This window comes from Natator depressus, chromosome 3 (assembly GCF_965152275.1).
Source record: "Natator depressus isolate rNatDep1 chromosome 3, rNatDep2.hap1, whole genome shotgun sequence".
Lineage (NCBI taxonomy): Eukaryota > Metazoa > Chordata > Testudines > Cheloniidae > Natator > Natator depressus.
Window position 1 is genome coordinate 177,101,353 of NC_134236.1, and position 16,138 is coordinate 177,117,490.

Consider the following 16,138-nt stretch of genomic DNA (forward strand, 5'->3'; position numbering starts at 1 on the left):
ATTAGCTTTGGATCAGGCCAATTTTCTCTTTGCCTCAGTTCCCCATCATTAAAAGGGATAGTGCTAGTTGCCTAATTTACCCCACAGAAGTGTTGTGAGGCCCATGCAGTCCATGTCTGTAAATTGCTTTTGAGAACCTGGAATGGAAGCTTATAGCAATGCTTTGTATGAACCAGCAATTAGTATTTATACTGTTGCCCCTTTTGCTCGGTAGAAGCAGATTTTGGAGCCTTGTAAGTCAGTTTCCCATTTAGAGCAGTGTCAAGGTTCCTCCCCCACTCTGAACTCTAGGGTACAGATGTGGGGACCTGCATGAAAAACCTCCTAAGCTTATCTTTACCAGCTTAGGTCAAAACTTCCCCACCTTTTGTCCTTGGATTGGCCGCTACCACCACCAAACAAATACTGGTTACTGGGGAAGAGCTGTTTGGACACGTCTTTCCCCCCAAAATACTTCCCAAAAACCTTGCACCCTACTTCCTGGACAAGGTTTGGTAAAAAGCCTCACCAATTTGCCTAGGTGACTACAGACCCAGACCCTTGGATCTTAAGAACAATGAACAATCCTCCCAACACTTGCACCCTCCCTTTCCTGGGAAATGTTGGATAAAAAGCCTCACCAATTTGCATAGGTGACCACAGACCCAAACCCCTGGATCTGAGAACAATGAAAAAGCATTCAGTTTTCTTACAAGAAGACTTTTAATAAAAATAGAATTAGAAATAAGAAATCCCCCCTATAAAATCAGGATGGTAAATACCTTACAGGGTAATTAGATTCAAAACATAGAGAACCCCTCTAGGCAAAAACCTTAAGTTACAAAAAAGATACACAGACAGAAATAGTTATTCTATTCAGCACAATTCTTTTCTCAGCCATTTAAAGAAATCATAATCTACCACATACCTAGCTAGATTACTTACTAAAAGTTCTAAGGCTTCATTCCTGGTCTATCCCCGGCAAAGACAAAATGTAGACAGACACACAAACCCTTTGTTTCTCTCCCTCCTACCAGCTTTTGAAAGTATCTTGTCTCCTCATTGGTCATTTTGGTCAGGTGCCAGCGAGGTTACCTTTAGCTTCTTAACCCTTTACAGGTGAGAGGAGATTTCCTCTGGCCAGGAGGGATTTTAAAGGGGTTTACCCTTCCCTTTCTATTTATGACAAGCAGAAATGAGTGAAATTCGGGTACTTTCTTAGAGTAACTCCTTTATTTACCACATATCCTGTTCTCTCAAACAGCGGTGGTAACAAACTGCACCCATACCTTTTGCAGAAATCACAGGCTTGACCTACACTTAAGTTATGGACACGTAGCTATATGAGTCAGGTGTCTGTGGAAGAAAACTTTTGCACTTCTGACTTGTCCGCATAACTACGAAAACCCCCATTGGATGTAGACTTATGTCAATAGAAGAAGGTTTCTGTCAAAATAGCTAGCATCCTGTGGGGAGGTGGTGTTCATACAGGGACAGAAACTCCTGGCAGTATCTGTCTCTACAGTGGGGGCTTGCCTATGCTATGGAGATAATGCCAGCATAGCTATGTTGCTGTAGCTATGCTGGCATAACCCCTTAGTGTAAACACAGCCTACACCATTGAAAGGGATTTTCCTGCCAGTGTAGGAACCCTGTCTCCCTGAATGATGACAGAAGCATTCTTCTATCCACTGTGACAAAGCTCCATCCTTGCCTCCGTGGGTCCCACGTTTCCTGGCAGATTTCACTAGCCTCAGAGGCTCACTGTGACCCTCCACATAACCCTTCTCTCTCTAGAGACAAGGGTCACAGTCTACTGAGCCATTTTCATCATAAGCCAGCAAGGGAGGTGAGGAGAGGTTATCCTTCCTTGCAGAGTCTCTGTTGTCTCCCAGTCTCAGTGATTAATCAGGGGGCAAAAGGGGGGGAGCCCAGGCCCACCCTCTACTCCGGGCTCCAGCCCAGGGACTCTAATAGTATCAGCTATGGTAGCTGACCTTTTAGAAACATGACATGTACAATTCCCTGGGCTACTTCCCCCACAGCAGCTCTCACTTCCTCAAGCTCCACTTCACCCTTACCTCAGGGCCTCCTTCCTTGTGCTTGATATGGTGTGTACTACTCAGCCTCTCCAACAGCACAACTTCCTCCCACAGCTCCTGACATGTACACCCACCTGACTGACTGGGAGGCTTTTAACTAGTTTCAGCCAGCCCCTGATTGGCTTCAGGTGTCCCAATCAACCTAGCATTCTCCCTGCCTTCTAGAAAGTTCTTAATTGGCCCCAGGTGTCTTAATTGACCTGGAGCAGCTGCCATTTCACTTATCCTGGTACCAGGGATTTGTTTAGCCTGCAGCTAATATATCTATCTCCCACTACTTTTCTGTAGCCATCTGGCCTTGCCCTGTCACACCACCTAGCTGTGTCTACAGTGGGAATTAGGTCAGCATAGCGATGTCACGGAGAGGTGTGTGGGCTTTTCATGCCCCTGACTTATGTAGCTATGATGACTTAATTGTTAAGTGTAGACCAAGCCTATGCCCTTTTTCTCCCACTGCCTGTTCAGTTACAGCTGGGAGCCCCCTAGTCCAAGGCTCCCCTTAGATTGCCTAGTCTGGAACAGTAGTGGCCTGCCTATTAACCCTCCTTTTGTGCAGCACTGTAACACAAAGGAAATGCAGGAAGGTCTAATGGCCCAGACAAAGAGTGGTTTAACTGACAGTGCTGTGTATGGTATCTCTTTCTGGGGGGAATTTCAGCATGGGTGCTTATACATTAGTGACCCTCATGTGCAAACCGTTAGCACCTTTTGTCACAATGTATGGTATATATAGCCTGTACCTACTGACTCTTGTGATGTCAGGGAAGATATGGTGTCTATGAGGGTGCCCTGGAACACCATCAGGGACTTGTGTAAATCTATATTTTAAATGGGCAGAGATGAGAAATGGCTTGTACACTCAAGCAGAGGAGGAGGTAGTGCAACTGATAAAGAAAGGAAGCTAAACAAGGGCTCACTTGATGGCTTACAGCCCTCTCTCATGGGTCCTGAGAAGACAGTTATATTAGCTCACACCAGCCTAAACATTCAAAAATTAACCAGATGTGGCGGAGAAATGAATAACTCTCATTCTCCTGCAGCCACAGGAACTATAGCGGAGGCTAATAATGATCATTCATGTCACATATTTTCCAGTTTCATTGTGTAACTACAGAATGCCAAATTGAAGTCACTGGTCCTGTCACATGAATGCACAGGCAGCCCTTGCACAGAATTGTGGAGGAGGTGCTGGGGCTGCCTCAGTGCTCCTTTTCAGCAAGAAAGTATCTAACATTCCTTCTGCAAAATGACAACCAACATATTACTTGGAATTGAAATCGTTGTGGGTGATGGAAAAACAATTAAGATCTCATTAACATTCTATTTATACAGCCAAGAAAAGGAAGAGAATATCAGAGGAAAGGTGATACATAGGACAGTACTGAGCATTCTCTCAATTTCAGCCTGTCATTAGGCTGAATTACCATAGGGGATTGTACAATATATTTCATTCAATCCCACAAGAATGATTTAACACTTTCCCTTCTGCCTTTCACTGGTGTGAATAGATTAAATTTATATACACTACTGTGTAGGTACCCCCTGGCATTAGAGTCAAGACTCTTTCTGCTGGGTTTTGTCATCTTTTGACAGATGACCATTATTGATTATTATTGTAACGATGGAATTTTGGTGTCTGTGACATATCAGGGTATAATTCAGACCAGTGGGTGGGGGGCTGTGTCATCCCTGCCCTGCAACCTTGGGTGCCTTACAAAGCCTTGCTGAAGTAGCTCCCACCTGAGCTACTCACCAACAGCCTTCCAGCGTGCAAGGCACACCCTGAGTGTCTATGTGTAACTGCAGCCTGCCAGTTACACCCTGGCTCTCACCGGCCTGGGTTATACTTCAAGGTGACCTCAGCATACCCCCAGTCCTGGATCTTCCTCCAGAAATATATGTCTTGTACTGCCCAGCCCTCTCCTAGACAGTCTAAATATATTAAGTCTGTTATTCCCTTCAAGGAATAATATGCCAGCTTATTATCTTAAATAGTGTTACACAGACACTTCAATTTAAATACACAGAATTATGGAAAACAAGTTTATTAACTACAAAGAGATGGATTTTAAGTGAGCACAAGGAATGCAGCATAAAAGTCAGAAATGTTTACAAGAAAAATAAAGATAAAGCACATATTAGTGCCTAACTTAACAAACTATATTAGAGTCAAGCCAAATTTCTCACCACATGCTTCCAGCAAGGTTACTGACCAATCTCTTCTGGTCAGGACCACGACCCCCACAAGTCCAATGACCATTCCTTTTTATATTCTTGGGGTGCAGAAAATGCAATAGCGGGGAGGGGGGAAGAGAGCGAGGGGTCTCTTGGGGGTGTTTGCCCCTGCTTTTTATAGTTTCAGTCCCTCTCTTGAAAAAAATTTCCACTGGAGACCCAGGAGACAGAGTGCTTAATTTGTGCCAGGCTTGCCAGGGCTGAGCCCTAGCACCTCTAGGCTTGGCAGTTCATAGCCCCGGCACATCTGGGCTTGCTGCATCAGTTATGAATGTAAAAAAATTGCTTGAGCCTGGCACCAGTTTCATTACAAATTAAGCACTGGATATTCCCTGCTGGTTTTTTCCCCTTTTTGAACTTCCTTTGTTTTCCCTTCCTGCTTGATGACTCTGTTTAGTGCTTAAATGCAAATTAAGTCAAGCACACATTTATTTGTTTAGGACAGACCTGTTTGCCGATTTCTGTTTCGGCAGGGCTATGGGGTTTGGAACATGAGTTAATAACATCATACAGGGGACTCTTATCACTTCACATGTAGTGTTGCCACACACTTATCAAGTCAATACTGACCGAAAAATTGAGTTTTCAAATGATACATGACAAGGCATACCTTGTACATAGATTATTACAGTAGTGTATAAAGTGTGAATATAGGGGTGTATTCTGTTAGTCATTCATTGACTGATTTAATTTCTATTGCTGACACAGAAATTAAGACCCCAATTCAGGAGAGCACCTAGCCACATGGTTAAAGTTAAACTTGTGCTTAAGTGCTGTCCTGGATAGGAATAAACTTAAACATGTATTTAAGAGCTTTCCTGAATTGAGGCCTAACGGAGTGTGATGGGCCAGATTTTCAGCACCATACGTGCATTTGCCATGACACTATGCAGCTGTGCTGATTGTGCATGAAAATTGCCTATTAGATACAACTCCATAAGAGTGCACTGTTCATGCTGGTGTTATTGTAAATGTTGTCCCTAGTCAAAAGGAAGTTACACTGCTAATGGATATTTCACATTGGCAGTCCTTTCTTACAGGCACACTGACTTGAATTTTAATAACTGTTGCCTAGATGTATATTTTATGGCTGTCATCATTGCATACAATGGACATCATGGTATCTCATGTGTTCTTCTTGTGGCTGTATAGTCCAATCTGCAAGGAGCAAGGGTATGAAAGGATGTTACATAAGAATGTGTAGGCTCCCACTGAAGACTTGTTATGACATTTAGTCCCTTTTTCAATCAGTTTTTCTTGTATGTCTGTCTCAAAGTGTTTACACCTTTTACTGATAGTTGCTATCCATTCAGGTCTGTCTTTGGCTGTATTTTCTAATTTATCAATATTTATGCTACATGAGTTGAGATTCTGCTTAAGAGTGAGTCTGAAGCATTTACATTGACAGCCTTGCCTGCACTTTCGGAGTTGCAGCTCACCATAGAGGACTTTTTTCACTTGATTACTACCTAGTCTGTTATACATGTCTGGTTCTCCCTCTGTGGGACTCCCTCAAAAGATATTTGATTATGATCAAAATTAGTATTAGAAAATTCTGAGTTTTATAGGCAAAATAACACATCTTACACCACAATGACCCTGACAGAGAAGAAGGGTGGGTTTAAATTTCCTGACCTTCAACTACACCCTGTAGTTTTCATCTTGAATACAGATGGTCATATAGCATTAAAAAAACTATTATTTGTAAGTGGATGTATACTGAGGAATCTACCAATACCCATTCCTGGTAGAAAGACAGTATTATAGAGAAAAATGCACTGCCTTCTTCACAACTGCATTTGTCAGGAAGCTTTAGGAAGATAGTTGAAAAAATAACTTCAGCCTCTTTATCATCAGTACATAATGTGAGACACTCCCAGCTACACTGCTAATCAGAGGAAAATCATGCAAGTTATATCAATCAACAAGAATGTTGTAAGCTTAAATAATTAGTTCCATGGAGAAGCATCCTTTTCCTAGAGTGTGTAAATTTACAGTCTTGTGTGTGAGTCAATGTATTACACTCCAGGAATGTGTTGGGCTAGTGGGCAGGCTTTAAACAAGCTTTTTCTGTGATTTGATGCCAAAATGGCCCTCACTCTTCTCCTTACCCAAACCCCTTGAGAAGTCAAAAAGTATTGAGTAAACTATTTACAAGTTCTTCCTGTCCTCCTTGTAAACCAAGGTAGGATAAATATCTCTCTGGGGCTAGGATAGGAGATACAGTATTGATGAGAAAACATGGAGCAGAATTTGCAACACACTAATATAAAAACATCACTAGATCCACTGATGAGCTAAGGTGGGGATGGAGTCAGCTGAAATCAGATTTAAAGCTTACTGGACAGCTTATAGATGGTAGGCTTAATATAGGGCAAATAATAAGGCCTGAGGTAGGGAAGGCTTACCAGTGACTTGAGGCTTAATAGCAAGTCCATTGAAGTCAGTAGATTCCCATTGACTTCAGCTCAGTTCGGTAGTGTATGCGTTTTAAGACTACCTTATAGTTTTCTCCTTTGTGGAGTACAGATTTCTGTACATGAGCATTCCACTAGTTCTCAGTGGGGATTCTGCTTGGCATGTGCAAAACCCTCTGGAGACGAGTGAAGTAGTTGTTATGTTTTCACTCCAGAGTAGCATGATCACTCAGGGCTCGCTAGAGTGTGATTTGCCTTAATGTGGTTAGGCGGGGAAGGAAGACTCCTTCTATTGTGAGCCCAGATACAGAGGGAGAGCAAGGATTGTGTGCCTCAGACTCCCCTCAAGCAGAACGAGGCAAAGGGATCAGGAGCGAATAGAGCATTGCCCTCACCCCTCCAACATGCAGCCCACCAAATCTGAGCCAGCACTGAGGAAGAAGAGAAGGGAAGTAAGCTGCATCCTTTGCAGGGCTGCAATGAGTTCCTTGTACTCTGCAGCAAGTTAGGAGCAGGGGTAGAAATGTGACACATGTTAGACCCATAGCCAAGTCTGAGCCTGACAGCTTAGGCCTAGCCCAAAGAAAATAGTTGCTAACAAGTGGAAATAGCATATTTTGCGATGTCAGTATAATAAGCCATGGTTCTTGAGAGCTATTCTGGCTACGGAATGGCTAATTGTAATGGCCTGGAAAAATTTGTCTCTCTCTGCTATTAATTGCTGCACTTCGGTTTGGAGAGATGTAGTACTACATACCACACTTTTGGGGGAGACTTACTGCTTCAGATACTAACTATTGGTAACAGCTAAGTGTGCAAAAATCACAGACAATTTTTTGGTGAAGAGACACAGCAATAGTTCATTGAACTAGACACAGAATAGTTAGATGGAAACCCACAATGAATTACATACTACACCATTTGGGGATAAATGCTACTACTTCCCATACTCTTTGGGGATTAGTACTACTGCTTATTACTCTGGGAATAAGTGCTAGTACATGCAATTCTGGTTTCTGTAAACTCTCATTTGTATGAGGCTGCTTGTGGCTAATTTGCAATTTGGTTTCAATCTGATAAGTGAATTGCAGTGACATTAGCAGTTATTAATTATCCAAATTGATGTGCAGTAGTTTGTTTTTATGGTAGCTATTTTACTACTTAGTACTTGCTTTGGAATTAGATTTGCTTATATAGTTAATGTTATTAAATTAAATTAATAATAATAACAACAACAATTATTATTATTATCACTATTACTATTTATTATTTATTTTTAAAATAAGCAACAAAAGCCTCTGTTTTGGTTTCTGTTTAGGCAGGTGGGGGGCATCTGCAAGGGCAGAGTGCCCCCTAGTGCTTGGGGAGGATTGTTACTTCTGCAACATCACCTCCACTATGAGTGCACTGTACAGAAGCTTCATGGGTTTTGCAAACTTGGTCAGTAAAGGAGGCAGCAGGGGACTTGTCAATCCCCTTGGCACAGGCTCTTGCTCAGCTCAGGGAATTAAATTAATAGGAAATTAAAACTACTTGAAGGAGCCTTAATTCTTTGAGTCCCCATGGCTGCTTCTGAAGCCGCTGTAGAGGGACTCATTCAATTGGAGCAGAGGTCCCAGAAAGAACAATCCTGCCAGGGGATGGGGGCAGTGTGGAGCGCAGCCACTCTTGCAGGACAGCATTTGCGTCCCCATGGATACCATGAGTTTTGGGCCCTGCTAACTCTATGTCCTTCCCCAAATCCCTTCTGCCGGACGAGATGCTTCTGAGGAAACTTGGAGGGGAATCTCTGGGGTTTGTGGCTCCTCTCAATCCCTCCTGTGGATTTTACCTAGAAGGGCAGCAATCGGGGCCAGAATTAACATTGCTGAATGATGGTCAGGCATCAACGATTTGTCCAACGAACAGTGATCAAAGATAGGTATGGAAACCTCAGAATAGGGGGCTCTTTCTTGTCCATCTCCCACAGAGTAAGGTGAATGGGATTAGCAGTCTGATTCCCTCTGTCTGCCTGGTTACACACATTGAGAATTGGATGGCGTTGGTATGCTGCTGTTATGGGGATTGTTGGTTTATGGGTATTGTACATTCTGCATTTCTTCTCATCATAAAATATAAACACTGAACTAAAAGCATTCTGGGTGGTAGATACATGGACTTGGACTTTTCTGACCTTCCACAGTCAAGGCCAGATCTCCACTGACCCTGTGTGGGTGTGAGGGGGCAGAGGGCAGAGAGAGTAGATCTGCCTCTACACAGAAGCTAACCACAGTCTTTGTGGGGAGCAGAGGCGCTGCTCCAGGCTTGAGCTGCTGCTCATTGCCTAAGAAGGTTGGCTGGGACAGAGCTATGGCCACGCTGGCCAGCAGGGTTGCACTGGTGGAGAAGGAGCACAAGCTGCATCTTTCTGAAGGGTGGCAGAGCTGCTGCTTCAGAATCACCAGTTCTCTGGAGCCTTGGGAGAATTTGGCTGAGTCATCTGTGGCAGTGAAGCACCCTTGCGCTCAGAACACAGGCCCTGAATGACAGCCATAGTCTAGCCTTTTCTCCCCTAACTAAAGTTAATGAGCTGATTGATTACTGCCATCAGTTACAGGCTACAGCTAAAGATGAAGAAGAAATGATTTTGTGATTTGTCTAATGAAAGCAAACAACCTTTCTGTGCTGGAACCATGCTGAAGACTACCCTAGTCCTGAATGCTGGGAAATGGCAAGCTCCACTTGTGGGTGACAAAAGTTTACTTGTAAAAAACACAAGTGAATGTTACATTTTTCCAAAGTGGGGGATGGATGCTATCTTCAGTTGCCCAAGGACACAGATCAAGTCCAGTGTGTGAAGTCATTAGCAGAAGCCCTTTGGGCATCACTGTATGTCATAAAAATGTACTGATGCCCGCAACAGAAATGCACTTAAAAGACATGATTCTTTGGGCTAAGAGGCACAATGGCTTAGTTCAGTTGCTTTTCACCTCAGGAGACCCAAACCTTGATGCTAGTTTAGGTCACAAGTAAATTTTAGTGTTTCACACTAATTTCCGATTGCGTACATCACAAAACTACCCACATACCCCAGCACTGGAAGAACAGCAAAAGGTTGAATAACATTTCCTGTAGTTCTGTGAAGATTCAGTATCATGATGGGAGCTGGGGGGCCTGGGTATCGTGATGGGGAGTGTGGATACTGGGATTGGGGGCGAAGGGTGTATTCAATAAATTTCCAACAGATTTGAAACACACTCAAAAAACCTAAAGTTTGAAAGGTTTTGACTCCTTTAAGCAGGCAATTATTTGGCCTACTCATGTCACGAAGTGCTGAGCCTGACCCCACCCAAACTCAACAGCCGATGATAATACGGCACTTTCTGGATGGTTCCCAAATACTTCAGGGCCCAACAGTAGAGCTGTTTTGTAATGGGTCCCGCCGCCCCCGCCTCCAGATTTTAAAAATCCTGTTTCCCCAGGAAAAACTTTGAATAGGAGGGAAGAAGACTAGGGCAGATAGGCGCCTGAATGTATCAAAGAGAAATATTATTGTTGGAAGGATCTAGGGAAAAATGCTATTTGTCCTTTCCTAATAGCAATGCTGAATCTCTAACTCACAGCAGATGAGTCATTACAGTACTGTTTGTATTAATGGTCTCTGGGGAAAAGCAGAATTCAAGAGAGGCTCTGACATTTCATCTATTTTCTGTGAGAAAACTGTCATAATTATGATTATAGCCACGATGTGTTGCACATCTTATTGGGAGTCAGTGAGGGGATTTCAGGGGTTATGTTTAGTTTCATGCATGTGTTTCAATAACAATCTAAATATTAAAAAATTAAATGGACAATGGATTGTCTTTCTTAAGAAGAGCTACTGAGGGGTCCAAATGGAGAATTGGTCAAGGGTTTTTAGACTAAATTTCTTTTGACTGAAAATGCTGAATTGCTGAGAAGGTTTCTCAGGTGCAGGATGGAATTTCTGGAGTGTGAATACCACCCCAGATCCAGGATGAAGTTTCTGTGGGTGAGAAAGAGAGTCCAGCACCCCACACACCCCTCTGTGGGGGGTTGGGGTGTGTGTGTGTGTGTGAGAGAGAGATTTCATTTAATGTGGAATAAAAACAAATTTCCAAACCTCAAATCTTTTTTGCAAAATGGAATTATTGTTTTCTGGCCATCCTTTCTCAAATGTACTTGAGTTTGGTCAAAATCTGATCAAATTTAAAATATAAAATTGAGATTAAATGTGTTTCTGGTAGCATTAGGTACTGATGCTTTCTAGGGTCCAGGCACTTAGGGTTAGATTTTCCAACAGTGGCACCTAAAATTTATATATCAGCTAGTACTGTGCAGGGCCGAACTGATAGAAAATCATAATACTTTTTTGCACATGTGCAGTGTGCAGAATGGATGTATGCCCCTGTCACACCCTGGCAGAGATGCATGGATTATTTGATCTGTCACTTCTTACTCTAAATACTGTGTCTTCCAATTCTGTAGTGAAAAGCCAAATGCTAAGTGGAAACTTGCAAGATTTTATTCCTGCAAAGCATTTAAATTTTCAGCAGCTAACATTCGATTATGTACCCAACAATGTCCAGTATTTCTTAATTGATAAAACCAACATAACTTTAAGCGTACTTTGCCTTGTGGCCCATGGCTGGCTCCTTTCCTAACCCAAGTTGTCAAGGTAAATATAAAAATCCTGGGTGTCCGAATTAATAAAACAGATACAGATGTGCCAGAGGTTCAGATTCTAGTAAACCAGACTTTCGCAATCAAGTAGGATAAATTCACTGGCCATCACTTATTAGGCTCAAGGTTCAAGCTAGCAATACAACTGCGTCGCCAAGTATAAATACTGTATCTCAGATCATTCAAGAGTCTTAGAGAGCCACAAGAATCGCACATTAAGTGCCTTTTTTATTAGTAATTTCTCCATTGACTGTGATAAAGTTCCCTTCCTCAAACCTCTAAGGCATGGCAAAGAAAGCCAGCTCACTTGCTTTTTAGAAGTGATTTTCCAATCAACAACAGACCTAATTACCAGGGGGTCAAATACCAGAAGCAGAACAGGGAATATAACTTCCAATCTGCTCCCCTAGCCAGCTGACCACTCTCCCACCCTATGGGGAGGTTTCAATTCTTCATCATGGAGATAGAGCCAAATTGCTGATCACACTATCTCATGAACAATTTATCACAAGGTGCTGGTTCCATTGTCAGACAAGATACATGTATTTAGCAAGAGCATAGAGATTAACTGTATTGGCTGTAACAGCCCTTATTGTCTCTGAATCATCCTGAAACAGCTAAATTAGCAAGAGAGGAAATGAACAGCCCATTGCACATATAACCCATTAATAATGATTGGAGCTGGTGGGATGAGGATTTTTTTCCATGCAGATTTTTTTATTTAAAACAAAATAAAAATACAACCTGAACACTTCCAGTTCTTGGGTTTTTGTTTTTTCCAGTGAAAATATTTCAAGGACAGTAGACGCTTTCCATGAAAACTTTGGTTTTGCTGAAGCCAAAATCTTCCACTTTAAAAAAAAAAAAAAAAGTCGATGCAATTTTTTTAACCAGGCCTAATAATAATGTGAGCCCCGTCCTTCACAGCCACCTCAATAGGAAGCTCTGAGACAGGTATTGGAGTAGAAGGTTTGATAGAGACAGTAAATGGCTACAAAACTTTTGGCGACAATCTGAGGAGATTTGACCAGTCTCAAATGAGTGCCACTCAAAGATCAGGAGAAGTGACTATTCTGTTCAATGGTATAGCAAGCGGGGCTAATGTATTTCATTGGGCCTAGAGTGCACCTTTGAAAATCAAGCTGCTTATTGTCTAAGTAGGGGTTTGGACATCCATATTGAAAACTCTTAGCCTTACATCCTTAGCAGTGGACACGAAGTATTGTCATGTTCAAGGCACCCCAGTTTCAACAAGTACTGGCCACAAGAAGCTGACTGAGCTATTTACACTACCTCTTAGCAAGAATGCTGCCACAGAGCAAGCTTAGGATGAAGCCTGAATGTGGTAGATAACAATGGTGGAAGGAATAATTCATAAGAACCTCAGCTAGATACTGATAGGACTTGAGCTATGTGACTGGCCTTTCTGTCCTTGGCTTTCTCACAGGCACCCATTTCTTCCCCTGAACTGGGTAAGTCCATCTCCAGTTGAGCTGGGTGAGTTACTGATTTGTTTTTGTTTTTGTTTTGCTGACAATTCGGGGCGGGGGTGGGAGGGATTGTTTCCATTTGAACAAGACATTGTGTTTGACCAGAAATGAAATGTTTTGTTTCAGTGTTGGGCACTTTTAACTGTTTGTAACAAAAGCAAAGGAAATTTAGAAACGAAGGGCTAGACTCACAAGACGATTTTAAGTGCCCAACTCCAATATTTAGGCACCACTCAGAAAATGGAGGACATATTGTATGTAGCCCAATAATTAGGGCAGTCATGTGAGAGACCGCTGTTTGAATCCCTATTCTTCCTGATTTGGAGCAGGGACTTGACCCCAAGTTTCCTACCTCACAGGCAAGTGCTCTAACCACTGAGCTATTCTGGGGTGTGATTCTCTTAATCTCACCCATTGAAGCTGTTCCACTTTTTATAAATAATTAAACATTCATTGGGCCAGAGAAAGAATGACTCTGTAATTTGGTGGTTATGGCACCCACCCAAGAGAAGAGACATCTGGGTTCAAGTCCCCGTTTCAGAGTGAGGATACAAGCCTGGGTCTCCCAAATCCCAGGTGAGGGTCCCCAATTACTAGGATGTGAGTATACAGGAATGCAACAGCACCTCCCCGCTCAGTTATGTGAAGAGTGCCTAAATGTTGGAGTTGGACACCCAAGTCTCCATATGAATCTAGCCTGAAAAATTAGACCATTTCATTTTGAAAATATCAAAAACAGTTCCTCTCAATATTTTTGCCATTTTTTTCAGCTGAAACAATTTGCCAAAATGTACACAAAGTCACTAAATGTCTTGGACAACCCAACTCTGCATTTTTTAGTGAAAAGGTTTTGGGTGAAATTTTTCATCTAGGTCTAATCTCCAGTTTAAGCAGCTCAGGATGCACTCTCCAAGGGAATAATAGGCACAGTAAAATAATCCAATAGCTGAAAACCCAACCAAAACCAAAGCAAAAGCAAAAGTGACTGCTGAAAATAGGCACAGCAAAACAAATCATCCTTTGCCAGCCACAGCATAAGTCAGATGATGGCTGCAGCAGCACTTGTTCCTGCCTGAGCCCGGGGGAAAGTAATTCTCTGTCCAGAGCAGTAATGACTCACAAGGGGGACAAGGACAGATTCTGGCTCCTCTCACTCAGCAGCAGCTGTAACATTTGCTCACCAGCAGTGATTTCAACAGTTGTTCTTTTACACCTGCAACTGCAGTTCTCATGATTTTGTTTGGTTTTTAAAGCCCTGAGAATTCTTTGATTCCCTAAAACTTCCTAAATTCTTTTACTGTTTCCATTGGTGATTAGCCTGGCAAATTGTCTGTCTTCTCTTTCTATCACAGAAAATATGCCATTTATATACATTACAAGGTAAAAGGTTGTATAGGAGCTCTTCCCATGAGTGGAAGAGTTGGGGCCAAGATTTTCAGTCACCAGTGATTGGAGGGCTCAATTTTTTGGTGCCCAACTTGAAACATCATGGAGGGGCCTGATTTTAGAAGGGCCGAGCTCCTCCCCCCTTGAAAACCAGGACCCTTTAAGGTATTTTAAATTGGGCACCCAAAAATCATGATTCACTCTTGAAAATCTTGACCCTAATCTCTCTGCAATGCTCTCTCCCCATCTTGAGAAGAATAGGGAGCAGGATTGCCAATCCCAAGCATTCAAAAATCTTGAATCCAGCCCCTTCCCCAAATTGTGAGATTGGCTTAAAAATGAGATTTAAAAATAAATAAACATGGGGTTCTTTTTAGTTGCCTTCTAGGTTTTGAGCTTTGAAGGGTCATGTTTCATCCAAAATCATGGATGCTAGAAACTTGTTTTGTTTTAAATAAAAGCTGAGAGTCTCCCATAATCATATGACTCCAGGAGCTGTGCCTTAAGAAAAATACCAAATCTTGTTGAGTTGCAGTGAAATCACAAAAGTTGGTCACACTGGGGAAATTCTGCTTAAACACTGGCATAAAAGAGCTCACATTTTAGTAAAGCTATTGATGGTCTCCCTCCTTTTCCCATACTTCCATATCTCACAGACCTCACTCTCTTCTCCTGTACCACTGGCCTCTTCTCTCTGTCACTCTACACAATATTCCCATGGGTGGCACAACAGTCTTCCCCTCTGCAGCTCTTGCCATGTAACACAGCCCTTCTGTACCACTCCATCACAGCACCTCAGTATCCCTTATGAGAGGGCTGGACAAGCTAATCATCATGCTTTACCTAGGGAGTTGGAATCTTCCTTGACTTACATCCTGCCTTGTTTAATGTAATGTGTGTGGTTTTTTTTCCTCAGTTCAGTATGTTCTTGTTAAAAATATACTATATTAGTTGAGACTTCCTCACCTTCCCATAAGCCACACACACACATTCCACAAACAGAGAATGCACTGTTGCTAAACCTCAACTGTAATCTCTATGGGTGAAATTCTCTTACAAATCCCATAAAAAGCGCAAGTAATTTATGGGGAAAAAAACCTTCCTGCCAATTCTCTGACATCAAGAAATGAGACTCCACACAGTTTATTTCAGATACCTCATTCTCTCTGGACTCCACAGTTGTTTTTGTCAAGTTGCATTACATATGAACAACACAAAATCTTAACATACCCGTCAGTCAAAAACTTTCACAGCCATTCAGCCTGAGCAGGATCAATCCCAGATAAAGACTATTAAGTGAAGCTGTCTGATTATACTTTGTATTGCACTTTTGGGGTCCTCTGGAATAAAAAAAATTATGGGAATATGACGCCTAACTACCTGCTGCCACAGCTCCACTATTTTCTATGGAAAAATAAAATATCCACAAGATGTCATTGTTTGCAATTTTACAAGGTTCTACAGATTAATCAAGGGTCAGCTCAGAGTCCAATCATTATAGGAATGGGATTATCAAGGTAGAGGGGCAGCAGGAATATTTTTAGGGTGAAAAAATCACCTGGAGATGGATTTTTTTAGTGTTGAATGTGGCTTTTTCTATGAGTTTGCAAGTCATTTCCTACCTTTCCACTCCCATTGTCCTCCTTTCCTTCTCCTGAACACATCCTCTGTGCTGCTTAACATTCTCTTTAGTCTCATTCTTCCATGAGCAGCCACTGACTTACTCTTTTGGCTGTAGCAATTTTTTGTGTTTTGTAGCAATCGTACAGACCCAAGCCTGGGAGCTCTGCACACAAATCCTGTTATTTATTAACAAGTTTAGTGTAAAGAATTTCATGCATCCACTTAA

At 42.2% G+C, this 16,138-nt stretch overlaps 1 long non-coding RNA gene across 1 annotated transcript in view; it reads right to left on the bottom strand.

Annotated features, from left to right (window-relative positions):
- Positions 1 to 16,083, bottom strand: part of LOC141984202 (uncharacterized) — an 86,515-nt gene extending 70,432 nt beyond the window's left edge. The window contains exon 1 of the long non-coding RNA XR_012638684.1: positions 15,912 to 16,083. This is a non-coding gene — a long non-coding RNA (uncharacterized LOC141984202). The remainder of the gene's footprint in view (positions 1 to 15,911) is intronic.
- Positions 16,084 to 16,138: the final 55 nt, after the last annotated feature.